Source organism: Felis catus, chromosome C2 (assembly GCF_018350175.1).
Source record: "Felis catus isolate Fca126 chromosome C2, F.catus_Fca126_mat1.0, whole genome shotgun sequence".
NCBI classification, from domain to species: Eukaryota; Metazoa; Chordata; class Mammalia; order Carnivora; family Felidae; genus Felis; species Felis catus.
In genome coordinates, this window is record NC_058376.1 from 63251900 (window position 1) to 63268224 (window position 16325).

The window sequence follows — 16325 nt, forward strand, 5'->3', positions numbered from 1 at the left end:
TGATACAACCACAAGCCAAGAATTCTGGAGCAGCTGCCAGAAGCCAAAGAGGTAAGGAAAGATTTTCTCCTAGACTTCCTAAAGGAAGCATAGCCTTTACTGGATTTTGGACTTCTGGCCTCCAGAAAGCTTAAATATCTTTTGCTTTAAGCCACCAGATTTGTGGTAATTTGTTATAGAAGTCTCAGGAAACTAATACAGTTGCCATACCCCATATCATGTGCCTACTAAGATGTACTAATACTCTAGGTATTATCCTGGGGCTGGATCTCAATGGAGAGGTCATTTTCAATGTTTCTTTATTTGTTCAAGTTTCTTTACAATAAGGCTTTATTACCTGAGTGATGATATTTTTCTGTTCCTTAGAACATGAAATAATCTAAGACACTCTGTCTATGAGCCTCTGTTTTCTGCTCTTCAGCAACTTCCTTGGTTGTCTCTTTCATCATTTAGCTAGTGTGTGCTTGAAGAATGCAAACTACTTTTATTAAAGATTTATTCAATACTTAATCAAAATCAGTAAGATTTAAAAATAAAATAGGAATAAAATGTTTTCAAATGCTAAATAATGGGAATTAAAAAAATAAATTCTGTTTCAATTTATGTGTGCCACTGTGGTGCCTGGGTGGCTCAGTTGGTTGAGCAACCAACTTTGGCTCAGGTCATGATATTGTGGTTTATGGGTTCAAGCCCTGTATGGGCTCGCTGTTGTCAGTGCACAAGCCTCTTTAGATCCACTGTCCTACTTTCTGTGCCCCTCCCCCATTTGCAAGTGCACACTCTCTCAATAATAAACATTTAAAAAAATAAAAAAATAGGGGCGCCTGGGTGGCGCAGTCGGTTAAGCGTCCGACTTCAGCCAGGTCACGATCTCGCGGTCTGTGAGTTCGAGCCCCGTGTCAGGCTTTGGGCTGATGGCTCAGAGCCTGGAGCCTGTTTCCAATTCTGTGTCTCCCTCTCTCTCTGCCCCTCCCCCGTTCATGCTCTCTCTCTCTCTCTCTCTGTCCCAAAAATAAATAAAAGTTGAAAAAAAAAATTAAAAAAAAATGAAAAAATAAAGAAACCTCTAAATAAACTTCAACTTATGTGGGCCACTATTTCCCTCCAAAAAGTTCATATGCCATTAAAAAGTATGGCATAAAATTACAGAATTTATACATGTGTGTTAAATTAAATATGAATATAATTTATTTGTATTTCCTCCCATCAAAGGTAAAATCTATTCCCAACTCCTTGAATTTGGACTAACTTATGACTTACTCTGACCAAAAGAAAATCCATTGCTCAAAAACTGAGGAATCATTGACATATAACATTATATTAATTTTAGGTGTATAACATAATAATCCAATATTTGTATATATTGTGAACTGATCCCCGTAATAAGTCTAGTCAACATTCATCACCATACATAGTTGCAGGGTTTTTTCTTGTGAGGAGAACTTGTAACATCTACTCTCTTAAGCAATTATTAGACATGCAATACAGGATTATTAACTATAGTCACCATGCTGTACATTGTATTTCCAGGGCTTATTTATTTCACTAGAAATAAAGGACATGAGTTCCAGAGTCTGGGCCGCAAGACACCTTATAGATTTTTCCTGTGCTTTCCTGGGGCACTGCTCTGAGACTGGCATGTAAAAAAGTAGGCTTAGCCTACTGGTGGATGAGAGTCCCTACGAAGAGAATTTAGTATTCCTCCTCTCGAACTAATTGCCAAACAGATCAATAAATCCATGGTGTATCTTCCAATACAGAAGGCTCTCAAGCTGAATGCAGCCATATATGTGAGCCTGGGTGAGCCAGCAAAAGAATCATCTAACCATCCCACAGAACTATGAAACATAACAATACTTTTTTTAAGCCACTAAATGTCGGGATGTGTTGTTATGCGGCAAATGATAACTAATACAACATCCAATGAATATTTTCCTTCACAGAAACTTCTCTGTGGGAACTGTAATCAAATCCTATTAAGAAGTCATATCCATTGTTATGGAATGAATTGTGTTCCTCCCACCCCAAATTCATAGGTTGAAGTTCTAACCCCAGTACCTCAGAATGTAACTGTGTTCGGAGCTAGAGTCTTTAAAGAGGTAATTAAGTTAAAATGGTGTCATTAAAGGAAGCACTAACCCAATGTGACTAATGTCCTGATAAGAAGAGGAAATTTAGATGCAGACATGAACAGAGGGAAGACTATGTAAAGACACAGGGAGAAAACAGCCATCATTGTTGAGGATAAAAGCCTGGAATAGATCTTTTTCTCATGTCCCTCAGAAGAAAACAACCCTGCCAGTGAGAACCTTGATCTAGGACTTCCAGCCCAAAAACCGTGAGGAAATACATTTTTGTTGTTTAAGCCATCCAATCTGTGGTATTTTGTTATGGCAGTCCTAGAAAACTAATATAGCTACCCATGTCCCCTCACTCAGGCACACATAAATACCATCTTCATTGCTCCTTAAAAATATGAAAAAACCCAGTAAAGTAAAAATGGTTTTTCCAAACTTTAATATCCACCTTTTTAATAGACTTGGCTTACTCTCAAAGAATACAGATTTGCTTTTCCTAGGACAATTGAAATAACATGCAAGAGACTCTAGAAGCAATTTCCAAGAGAAGAGCTCCCTAAATATTTTGAACAATGACAGCATAATGAGAAAATATATTGCTTCCTTGGGTTAGTACATTGAAGAGAAAAACCCTAATTTTTTTTTCAAACAAAAATTACTGTTCTTTTATAGTCACATTTTTAAATGCATTTTACCACGTTCCTCATCTTTATGGCACATATTTGGGTGATAGCTCTAGTCTACGTAAACATCTACATTAAACAGGGAAATAGCATGGTATTAGAGTTAAATACTCAATGACAACAATGCCTCAGATCCATTTCAGGAGTCCATTTAATCTAAAAGTTCTTCCTTCCCAACCATATGCACCCACCCTTCTCCTACTCTGGCTGTATTAGGTAAGTTGGAAAAAAAAAAAAAAACTTTAATAGCAAGGAAGATAATGAAAAAAAAAAAGAATTTTATTACCTGAATTGAAAAAGGAAGAGTGCCAGTTAGACAAAAACCCTAATAAAGGAAGGATTAATTTCTGCATTCTCAGGTGGTTTCCATCTCATTGCTTCCCTTGCTGTCTCTCACAAGATATATAAGAAAATGAAAGAGGGCTGCAGATTTAATAACTGTTGTTTGTTAAAGCATAGAGATACAGTTCCCTGCCACTTCTTTCTCCAATTAAATCTTAGGTAAATTACTCTCCCATTTTGTATAAATCTACAGTGATGTCAGTCATATTAAAGAAATAAAAAAAAAATACAACTTTCTCTAGTTTTCCAGTTGGTAGTGTACTGTTTAACACACCCATTTATATCTTCTTTCTCTCGACTGTGTTTATTGTACTATAAAAATCAGAGCTACTCCTTTCTAAGACAATAGCCTGGAAGGCTCAAATAATATTAGCTCCAGGCAAAATTATAATAGTCATTCTTTGGTCTACTCAGCCAAACACAAATCAACAAGTCTTTCTTGAACTTAGAAGTGTCTTTCTTAAATGCCCAGGTTAATATCTAATTGTCTCTACATGGTAGAAAACCGCAAGGTTGTCATGACAACTGGGTGGAAAGTTTAGCTAGAATAATGTTTTCTTTGAAAAGAATGAAGCAATTTCAAGCTTTTTAGTGCTATCTGGAATTATAAAAATTGCTTTATATCCCCATTTTTAGATTGCAGGAGGTGATTGATCATTTTTTTTTAACTGGCTTACGGATTCTTTTAACACCAATTTTGAAAAAGTGTTTTTTTCTTTTCTTCCCCCTTATGCCTCCTCCTCCCCCCGGCCCTTTGTGTAGCAGAATTCTACAATTGTGAATGAAGAAAATAGTTCTCCTGTTCATTAGTTCACTGGACCTACAGTATGTGAATAAAATGATCATTTAGCTACAACTCATTTGATTGGTATATTGCAAAGGTCTCCTAGAAATAAATCTATGGTTGCCAAATGAAGAGAAACAGAACTTTTGCTTTTCTCCTTTGCAAGACAGTAAATGAGATGTAGATCTTAAAATTTTCAAATGGATGCCCACTAACAAGACATGGAATAGTTCTGGTCTTTGGAAAGGAACACACACAGTTCTCTCTCTTTATTTTCCTTTTCTCTTTTAAATAAATTTTCTCTTTCCTTTTTTTCTTAGGAATCCCTTTAATTATAGTTTTTCACAATTGTGTAATTATTTCTAGAGTGTATGCCTTTGGTTATTAATGAACTGAGTGCTTTAGATAAAGCAATTGATATTTCTATAATGCTGGTGGTGCTTAGGGACAGCCAAAGGGGGGGCAGGTGCTTTTCAGAGTATGTTTTCCTGGCTGTGCTGGATACAAAGTGAGGGTAAATTTTTGTAAAAACTTGATACAGATTTTGGTACCATTGTATTTATCTTTTCTATTTCAAGACTAAGCAGGAAAAGGCTCAGTAAACCAGAATGAAATAGATTCAAGATGAAAGGAGATAGAATCTAAAACTATACCCATCACAAAGGCAGGGCAAGTGCTGGGTGTGGGACTAGAATAAACAATAGCAGAGGATGGAGGCATGTGTCTGTGCAAAAGACAGGGTTTTTCCAAGAGGGATTTGTGAACTGATTAAGTCTCAGTGTACCTATGAGGATATCCAGAATGGAGTAACAAGGGTGGTCTTAGCCAATGCAGTTGCTGAAAAGAACAATAATATCTCAAGGGCAGAAAACAGAGAGAAAAACACCAGAAAAGTTTGTTTTAAAGGTCTGATCACCAAACTGAGTGTTAGTGGCCATGCTCCCCTTTGGACAGGAACCAATAAAATCATGTTAAGGCCCATGTTGTAAAAAGACTGAGTTCTTTGGTGTTTATGTCTATTCAGTTGCTCAAAACCAAAAACCTAGTAGCCATATTTGATGCTCCCATTTTTCCTTCAATTCCCTCATTTTCTACATTCAATCCTTTAGCAAGGCCTGTTGTTTCTACTTCCACTATACATCTTCAGTCTGTCAACATTTCCAACCCACCATCTTCAGGGACTAGTCCTCTCAAAACAGCAACCCTGATTCTACTTTTCTCCTTGCTCATCCATCCTCCATACAATATCCACAGTATATTTAAAAACATAAATTCAAGTCATTTAATTTCTCTATCTAAATATCTTCATTGGCCTTTCATTGCACTTGCAGTACAAGCCATGGTCCATCATATGGCACAAAGCTCTGCATGGTATCTTTCCTTTATAACTCTCCAACTTTGTCCTTGTCCAACTTTGTCCTCCTCGTTGCTCATTATGCTGATAACCACGCTCTCCTGATTTGTGTACTAGCATCTGGGATGTTACAGAGTCAGCAGATGGGGCCAAGAAGTCCAGCCTTACAAACGACAGAACTGCCTAGGTTGGGAATGAGAGAGAGCCTGACTCTAGTCTGAATGTAGACTTTATTTCCCCCTCCCCCTCAGTTTTGACTTTGTAATTATTCTGCCAATGCCATAGAAACATACAGGTCTATAAAGTGATTCGGACACTGGGAAGGGATCCTCACAGTTGGAAATCTATACATAGGAAGAGTACCAAACTAGAATCCCAGGGTCTTTACTGAATCTTGTGCTAGAAAGTTGGCAGTGCAAGTCTCTAAATAAAGTAATTAGAAAGACTCCCATTCAGGATGAGTAGATCCAAAATGAAGGCCCTGGAGATTAAGGCAGTGACTAGAGGGATCAGGAAACAAAAGTAAACAACTCCCCACCCACCTTGAGGCTGATGACAAAAATCAGGAGGGCACCTGTCCCTGCAGGCATCATTCCTTTGAAGAAACTTAAGTGTATGGCAAAGCAATTAGAAGCAGCACATGGAGAGCATTGCAAGTGCCCCCCTCACTACCTTAATCAAAATATTTCCCTTTTACGAGGAGCTCATTTAGAGGAGATGTAACGAGCTGGTGTCACCTCGATTCTCCAGGGTTAGAGTCATGTCATGTGAGCCCGACAGCACTTCATGCTCCAGTTTCAGCCTTCTATTTCCTCACTGCCTACAGTAGACAAGGCTGTCACTTAGAAGATGAAATATATTTGCAAATTAATTAACTTTGTCCAGCAACTGGAGAATTAGATTTCTGTTAAGGGTTCTGTCTGAGTGATAGATTCTCAAGACACTGAAGGAATTAAATACCACTTTTTCCCCCCACCTTCTCTGCAATAGGATCATACGGCTAACATTGTTCTGCTTCTTTCATCCATCTTCCATTTACAACCACATTTCACCTACAAAGCCAGTGGAATTTGCTTTGGTGGGTGATGACTCTTGTGAGGACTTTTAATCTCTATAAACTCCTTATCAATTCATTACAAAACCAAAAAGCTAATAAACATTAGGTTGAAGAAGAGTAGGAGGCAGCTGTATTAGAACAGCACTTTGTAAGGATTTTCTTTCCTTGACTGGCTCTTTGTTCTGATTTTGAAATGCACAGGGAGGAGGCCAGCAGAATATAAAATGGAGACGGGAGTTTACAGAATCTTGGATATGCAATATAAACCCACGAAGGGGTTTTTGCAATTAAAATCTCAGGCAGGGAAAAAGTATTTCTGGTTCTCCCTTAACCAGTGTAAAAGCACAACTGTGTACTAATGTTGCATGTGTTTATTTGTGCTCACTTTGGGTTTAAAAAAATAGATACAAAGCAGTATTTTAATGACACTGGCATGTACAGTCTTAAGGGAGTTTTGCCCTAACGAAAACAGAAAAAGTTCAAAGACAGAATAGTTCAAGGACATGTTTACTCAGAATATGATTAAAAATGAGGTCCTGAAACATCAGCCTTTTTCCCCCCTCTTTTTAAAAACAAGAATCACATTGTGGTACCAAAGAATCATGACTGTGTCTATTATCTTAAATTCTTAATAATTTATTCCTAGCAAATGAACAAGTATGCAAAAAAATATAATTACTGAGAGACCATATTCAAAATGATGTATATGTGCATGTGACTCATTTATGAATCCATAGTGCACAACTGTCAGATATCCAAGGTGAAAAAGAACTGGTAATTAAATTTGTGTGTGTGTGTTAATTTTATTTTGGGGGGGGAGAATAAAAAAGACATAAAGAAGAATCATGAAATCAAACAACTTGCTAAATAGAATTGTATTTGAGCTCTCTGAAGATCAGAATGGTCTTTCTATTCTGTATATCTAGGGCCAATCAAAGTGCCCAAACTACTGTGAACATTCAATAAATAGTTTAATGAAAAGTAGCATCTTTGGTAGAAGCATCAGCAGATAATAATTATTTTTGTTTCTATTCTTATAAAGTCTTTCTCAAACTTAAGGGATATCCAGTAGTTGAATCATTAAGATCAACGTCTTGGTATTATGCTAGTCAATTATTTCAGGAAAATGTTTCAACTAACAGTACAAAGAGTTGTCTACCCATTCTTAATGATTCCCAAAGACAGAACTAGGTAAATCTTGCAGCTGCTTCTGAACTAAATAAAATGAGGCCAGTGTAAAAGTAAAGCTTTACAGTCCTGAAGAATGGTGATTTAGAGCAATATTTCTCTCTGTGTGTGTGTGTGTCTGTGTGTGTCTGTGTAAATGCCTAAGTGGCAGTAGGAGTGATAAACTACTGAAAATGCTCCCTCTGGGATGAAATTGGACACTCTTTTCAGATGCTAAATATTTACTGTCACCATTGTTTTATTTTTTTTAATTTTTTTTTAACATTTATTTATTTTTGAGACAGAGAGAGACAGAGCATGAACGAGGGAGGGTCAGAGAGAGAGGGAGACACAGAATCTGAAACAGGCTCCAGGCTCTGAGCGGTCAGCACAGAGCCCGATGTGGGGTTTGAACTCACGGACCGCGAAATCATGACCTGAGCTGAAGTCAGACGCTTAACCGACTGAGCCACCCAGGCGCCCCACTGTCACCATTGTTTTAAATGTGTGTGTGTGTGTGTGTGTGTGTTTTAATCAAGCATTTCAATCTTTTTTTTTTTACTTCCCTTTAGCGAAAGAATGTTTGCCTCATGTAAAGCCATATGAGTTTTCCTGACATTGCATTTCAAAAATGTTCCTTAAAGAATGAATATATATGATTTTTCACTTAACATCTCATTCTATCTCAGGCTTCCAATAGTGGCAAGTAATTCATGAACTTTATACTACTATAACAGACTCAAATTTATGACAGGGTATAAATATAATGATAATAATTTGTAAATATCCCTTGCTACGTGATCTCTTATTGGTAAACAGATTTGTCCCAATTAACCATTTACCATTACAGTGAAGCCTGATGTTTAGTGTCTCTGGGAAACTGGAAGATAAAGTTTGGGCAAGTTCCTTCTAGCGACGAAAAGGAGAGATGACCTCTTTTGGCTGGCTGGTGGACCGTGGAAGAAGAGAAATCAGGCAAGTTAGACAGGTGGCTTTTGCCATTGCTGTACTGGAAAGGTTGAATAGAAATCTAGAATCATTAGATCAGTTACCCTTTTTCTTTGTGGGTTTTTTTTTTTTTTTTGGCCTGGAAAAAGAGAGTTGTACTAGATTGCTCCAGTCTAATTAGGGGAGGGTGGTAATGGTCTTGTGATGAAAGTTGACCAGAGAGATGATTCTGAGACAGTGCTCCTGGATCCTTGTCTCTTGTATGTGGCATGCAGGGGATCTGGACATTTGTGTGGGTTCTGTTGCATTGATGTGAGGGTGCGGAGAGGACAGAGCAATCACCAGAGGCCAGGGTTGGAATGAAGAAGTGGAGGTTGGAACCAGGTCCAGCAGTTCCTGTAAGCACATCCCTCCCAAAAGTCATGCAGGACCAGAGCGTTATATCTGTCCAAAGCCCAGGCCAGAGCCCAGGCCAGAGCAGTCACCCCATTGCAGAAATGAGCCCCGCTGTTGACATTCAGGACCCATTCCAAAATTATGTTGTGCTTCTAGATGCCACCTTAGGCCACTGCTGGAGAAAGTAGTGTGAATGTGAATGGCACCACAGATGGTCCCTAATTTAACAAAGATTCAATTTAATGGTTTTCCCACTTGACAATGGAGCGAAAGCAATATACATTTAGCAGAAACTGTACTTAGAATTTTGAATTGTGATCTTCTCCTGGGCTATAGATACATAGTATGATACTTCTCCATGATTCTGGCAGGGCATACCCATGATTACAAGGGTGCGTAATGGACACGCAACCATTCTGTTGTTCACGTCCAGTACAGTATTTAATAAATTACATGAGATATTCAACACTTCATTATAAGATAGGCTTTGTGCGAGGCAATTTTCCCAAAAAAGAGCTAAAGGAAGAGCACACGTAAGGTGGGCTAAACTAAGCTCTATTGTTCAGTAGGTCAGGTGTAATAAATGCATTGTCAACTTATGATATTTTGAACTTATGCCTCTATTGGGACGTAATCCCATCATAAGTTGAGAAAGACCTGTATTTATGTAAAAGATACCTGGATATCCAAAATAGACTATTTAAGCCTGAGGAGACAAAGAAACTATTGATGGTTAAATACATCCTCCCCTGCTCACCCCGCTCCCATACCCCCTAAGTATGCTGAGCACAAAGAAGACTTGCAGAAATATTAGAGCAACTGCATTTCTTGTCATCTGAGTAACAGTGTGTACATTTCCAAATCAATTCAACAGAATGGTATTCCTACAGAAATACAAACTCTCCTCTCAACTATCACTTTTATCCTTGAGTTCCCTGAATGGAACCCCATTCCCCTCAGGATTAGAGAAGGTTGTCACATTCCCTCCTCACAATGGAGCAAAGCACCAGCTGTCACATCATGTTCAAGAGCCTCTTCAGTCTCCCTGCTCTTCCATTCTGGATGACGGGAAGGGTCAGGGCCACCAGCACAAATTGGATTCAGAATCACAAATGTCTTTCTTCACCCCCTCCCTAAATTTACCTGTCTCCTAGGAACTACATCATGTTCTCATATGAGCTGTTAGCGATTTCTCCTCCTCCTCTTTTTCCTAGTCTTGATTTTTGTTTCTTCTCCCCTCCTCCCAACTAAAAGCATAAACTTTAATGATGAAATTTCATGCTCAGCCAACTTCTTTATGGCCACTTAAGAAGCACCAGTGAGGATATATACCTGCTCTTGGGAGCCCTGCTGCCTGTTTCTTATGACATGTGGGTGGCTGAGGGTAAAGTGTGGTCAAGCACTAAGTAGTAGATCCCTTCCACTCTGGTGTGTGCTCTCAGTCAGGCGTGTAAACTCCTACTCTGTACACAAAGAATAAGAGAAAGTGCCTGCCAAGCTTGTGCATTGGAAAATATAGCTTATTTTTAGTTATTTTAAAATATTTTCAAATATTTATTTATTTTTTGAGAAAGAGAGACAGACAGACAGACAGGCCGTGAATGGGGGAGGGGCAGAGAGAGAGGGAGATGCAGGCTGAAAGCAGCTCCAGGCTCAGAGCTATGGGCACAGAGCCTGAGGTGGGGCTCAAACTCACAGACTGTGAGATAATGAGCTGAGCCAAAGTTGGATGCTTAACCTAATAAGCCACCGAGGCACCCCTAGAGACTACAGTTTAAGATTTTTTTTTGTAATGTTTATTTATTTTTGAGAGAGAGAAAGAGCAAGTGAGCAGACAGAGAGGGAGACACAGAAACTGAAGCAGGCTCCAGGCTCTGAGCTGTCAGCACAGATCCCGACGCGGGGCTTGAACCCACAAACTATGAGACCATGACCTAAGCAGATGACTGGTGCTTAATCAACTGAGCCATCCAGTTGCCCCAGAGACTACAGTTTAAAATTTCCCTGTTTATATTCATTCATTCATTCATTTAATCTAATTCAAATTTTTGCTTCATTCTTTGATTTATCCTTTGTTCTTTGTTTCCTCTGATAATTTTCTAAATGACTCTGAGTTTCAACATGTTGACAGTTTTGACAGAAGTACATTCTCCTCTGCATCTTTCCTGGTGATATCTCTTACATGAAAACACAACTGCACAGTTCTGTGATTTTTGTTAACATTACCATGATTTTTTAAAATTTTCTCTACAATCCTTGAGATTAGTATAATAAAACTCATTTTCAGATGCATAAACATGTATGTACTCTAACAACATGTAACTGCAGAAAATGGTCTTATATCACATATTAAAATATTTGTATTTATTTATTTTTAACTTTTTTATTTTTTTAAATTTATATCCAAATTAGTTAGTATATAGTGAAGCAATGATTTCAGTAGACTCCTTAATGCCCCTTACCCATTTAGCCCATCCCCCCTCCCACAACCCCTCCAGCAACTCTCAGTTTGTTCTCCATATTTATGAGTCTCTTTTGTTTTGTCTCCCTCCCTGTTTTTATATTATTTTTGTTTCCCTTCCCTTATGTTCATCTGTTTTGTCTCTTAAAGTCCTCATACGAGTGAAGTCACATGATTTATGTCTTTCTCTGACTAATTTCACTTAGCATAATACCCTTCAGTTCCATCCACGTAGTTGCAAATGGCAAGATTTCATTCTTTTTGATTGCTGAGTAATACTCCATTGTATATATATACCACATCTTCTTTATCCATTCATCCATTGATGGGCATTTGGGCTCTTTCCATACTTTGGCTATTGTTGATAGTGCTGCTATAAACATGGGGGTGCATGTGCCCCTTCGAAACAGCACACCTGTATCCCGTGGATAAATGCCTAGTAGTGCAATTGCTGGATCATAGGGTAGTTCTATTTTTAGTTTTCTGAGAAGCCTCCATACTGTTTTCCAGAGTGGCTGCACCAGTTTGCACTGCCACCAACAATGCAAAAGAGATCCTCTTTCTCCACATCCTTGACAACATCTGTTGTTGCCTGAGTTGTTAATGTTAGTCATTCTGACAGGTGTAAGGTGGTATCTCATAGTGGTTTTGATTTGTATTTCCCTGATGATGAGTGATGTTGAGCATTTTTTCATGTGTTGGTTGGCCATCTGGATGTCTTCCTTGGAGAAGTGTCTATTCATGTCTTTTGCCCATTTCTTCACTGGATTATTTGTTCTTTGGGTGTTGAATTTGGTAAGTTCTTTATAGATTTTGGATACTAACCCTTTATCTGATATGTCATTTGCAAATAACCTCTCCTATTCAGTTGGTTGTCTTTTAGTTTTGCTGATTGTTTCCTTTGCTGTGCAGAAGCTTTTTATTTTGATGAGGTCCCAGTAGTTCATTTTTACTTTTGTTTCCCTTGCTTCCAGAGATGTGTTGAGTAAGAAATTGTTGCAGGCAAGATCAAAGAGGTTTTGCCTGCTTTCTCCTCGAGGATTTTGATGGCTTCCTGTCTTACATTGAGGTCTTTCATCCACTTTGAGTTTATTTTTGTGTATGGTGTAAGAAAGTGGTCCAGGTTCATTCTTATGCATGTTGCTGTTCAGTTTTCCCAGCACCACTTGCTGAAGAGACTGTCTTTATTCCATTGGATATTCTTTCCTGCTTTGTCAAAGATGAGTTGGCCATACATTTGTGGGTCCATTTCTGGGTTCTCTATTCTGTTCCATTGATCTGAGTGTCTGTTCTTCTGCCAGTACATAAATATTTGTATTTAAAGTTTCTTTTGCCTAGATTAAGCTGACTTATCAACCCCTGCAAGTTGCAGTATACATTACATTAGAGGCACCTGGGTGGCTCAGTAGGTTAAGCCTCTGACTCTTGATTTTGGCTCTGATCTCATGGTTCATGGGATCAAGCCCCATGTCGGGCTTTGTGCTGAGGGTGCAGAGCCTTCTTGGGATTCTCTCTCTCCCTCTCCCTCTGCCCCTCCCTCCCTCATGCATGCTGTCTCTCAAAATAAATAAATATAAATTTAAGAAAATACATTATATTATGCTGCCAGTGGATTTAAATCAGTGGGTTTAAGAGTAAAGATTGGGATTGTGGTTATTAATGGCTGCATGATTTTGACCAAGTCATTTAACCCCTTTGAGCCTTAGTTTCCTCTGGTAAATTGACAAGGTATTACTTTTACTGAAAACTTCTACATAGGACTCTACTGAGGATTAAATAAGAAAGGGTGTGAGCTCTTTGAAACAACAATCACAACAAAATACCATAAGGATGAGTTCTTTTTTATCATATCATCCTTAAGAAAAGGCAAGAAACCAATGAGATTGAGTTACGAATTCAGAATAAAAGAGAACCTTTTTTTCTGAGTGGTATCAAGTTATAAATGAATTTTTCAGATTTTTGTTTTTTCCTGTGACCAGACCTGGCATCACCTTAATCAGGAGGCCTAGACCGCATGTCTCTGTTAGTAAAAAGTAATGAAAGATATCACATGAAGAGCTATAAATTAAGCTTATTTTATATATGCTGCAAGTTTTGTATGACATTTTTTGTAAGCTTCTTCTCCCTCTAAGTCTTTTCCTTGTTGCCCTCTACCTCTTGATATAAGAGGAAACGAACTAGCAAAACAAATACAAATCAATCACTTTTGAATTAAGTGCTGCCTGCTACATGTCTTGCTTTTTAAGATACAAAAGCAGCATAAGGTAAAGCCTTCTTCCCAATGAATCTACATGTTATTGAAAGTATAAAATGATATAATCTCAGGGATCCTACAGTCTTTCTCATGGCACATCTAATAGATGAGTCCCTGGAACAGGGACCCCAAACCACTGTTCAGCCAACTATTAGCTATCTTCTGTGATCAGGATGTTATTACCTCACAAGCCAACCTATTTCCCCCTTTTGGCTGCTCTGAATAAAAGTTTTCCTTACATTAACTTTCCCAGTAGCATCTACCTCTCTATCTTTAATTCTCCCCTTTGTGGTTATTCGTTCAAATGTGTTATGGTGAAACTTACAGGCGAATTCATTAATTGTTCAGAGAAGGGAAAGGGGAAGCTAAAACTGTAGCAGGTAAGGAAAGCTTGATCTGGGCTTGGAAGAATGCCCAGGATTTAAGTAACTAAAAGGGAACAATGCATACTCCAAAACAGGGAAGAACACAGCCAAGGCTAAGGCAAAAATGAAGGCTAGAAGTTCAGAGATTCCCTCTCTCAGGACTACTTGCACTTTGAAAGGTGCTAACTGTAGAGATAACACTTTTTATTACAAACGAGGACCAGATCTGGGGCACCTGAGTGGTTTAGTTGCTTAAGTGTCCGACTGTAGCTCAGATCATGATTTCAAGGCTGGTGGAGCCCAGCCTTGCACTGGGCTCTGTGCAGACAGATCGGAGCCTGGAACATGGAGCCTGCTTTGGATTCTGTGTCTCCTTCTCTCTCTGCCCCTCCCCTACTCCCTCTCTCTCTCTTCAAAATAAATAAACATTAAAAACAAATGAGGACCAGATCTAATAATGGTAAATATGGCATTACTTCTGCAAATTTTACTTGGCCCCTAAGTCTTCCCTCTGAAAAACAGGGGGCCAGTTTTGGAAGTCCTGAAATACCTCAGAGAGGAATTTCTGCTTTGGGAAGAAATTTCATATGATGCCACTCACTGAGATTTGAAGCCACCCAGTATTTTTTAAGCACCAGAAAACAATTAGGTTGGGTATTTGACCCTATGGTTTTGATAAGCTTAAGACAGCTAATGAGTCACATGTGTGGTTGTGGTAGGCTGAGAAATCCAGATTTGCAGAGCTTTAAGACAGAGATGGGGTATGTCCTCTACAACAGTTCTTATTCAACAGCTAGTGCTGAACCCTACAATGGCAGTGAATTTTTAGTAGCAGTGACCAGTAGCTGTGCATCCAAGAAACTTAGGAAGAATTCAGTGTCTAGGGATATGTATGCAATTTCCAAATACAGAGTAAAGCAAAATGCTTACTGACTCACACAGCAAGGAACAGATTGACTCAAATAAAATGCAAAGATAAGAATTACATCCCTATTTTAACCCATACTCTGTCTTCTAAGCCATTTTTGAATTGCTTTGGCAATTTTTTCAATCATCTCAGAAAAGGCTTTCAAATGAAATATTTTCCTTCCTAGACCGTGAAATTTGCACCTTCTAAAGATACACACAAATCTTATTAGGTTCAGGAGACTATGAAAAACTCATCTTTTTATCCAATATACCCTCCCCTGCCCCACTCCTAAAACAAAATGTGAGGAGTTGAAGTCCACTGGTTGACAGCTTGGAAAACCCAATGGAAAAATTGTATAGAATGGTTTATTGCACAAGACAGATATGAGAAAACAAATCGTTCTGGATGTGAAATGTACATTGCCATTCTCTAGAACTTTACTAGTCCCAATGTTTTGTCTGTAAAATTAATCAATATCTTACTATGATAAGGAGCTTCAAATACTATTCTGTAGAATGGAGACATTCACATATTAGAAATCAAAACGTGAAATATTTTTATTTGCTTATATGGGTTTGTTTTCCTTAGTACTTTTGTCATTGGCACTAAATATGTAAACATTATCACAAAGCACTTAGTACTAAAAGAACATACTAAGAACCGTTGGTATTTGAAATTATTCAGGATTCTGTTTTGATTTTCTAATACGAGGTGGGGTTTGTGGGTGTATCATGAGTAGGTGTAAAAAAGGTGATGCACAGTGATGAGGACATGGAGTTAGGAGTCTGTTGACCAGCTTTCTAACAGGAGGAGCCACCACTGATCGAGCGCTTTCTGTGGGCAAGCACTGTGTAGCATCCCAACATTGCCTCACTGAAATCTCAAGACAAGCCGAAGAGGTAGATAACTGATACTTCCCTAATTGACAAAAGAGGAGCTGATGCTAATGTGTTTCAAGGAGATCTTGTTTATGGTCATCCAGCAATAGAGGTGGAGCCAGACTTCAGTTTCAGGCTCTCAGACCCCAAAGCCCATTTTCACCTCCTCAGGAGTCACCAGATCTTATCATTTGCTCACTGCTTGACTCTGTTAGTTATACTTCCTGCATCTCCATTTCCTTATCTGTTAATTTGGGATAATAATGATAACAGCCCTGCTCAATCCACAGAAATGCAGTGAAAAGGAAATAACATTGTATATATGAAACTGCTTTCTCAATGATAGAGCGTAAAAGTGTTTTAATGCTGTTATGCTTTTTACCATTTCACTGAAGTTAAACAAGGAGTGTTCACAAGTCACCAATCGATTCTCCTCTGATCAAGTCTTAACTTGGAATAATTTTCTAAGGTTTCTCTCATAGCCTGTAGATATGTGGTATTACCCACTCATAAAGCAGGTGGCTGTGCACATGGAGTGATTACTGGGGCACCTCTTTCTGTGGCCTATAGATGCATGAAATATCATAGCAGGGCTTAAGGCAGATCTCAGGAAAGCTTAATGCAAATAGAGGAGTGGCCTCTAAAAGC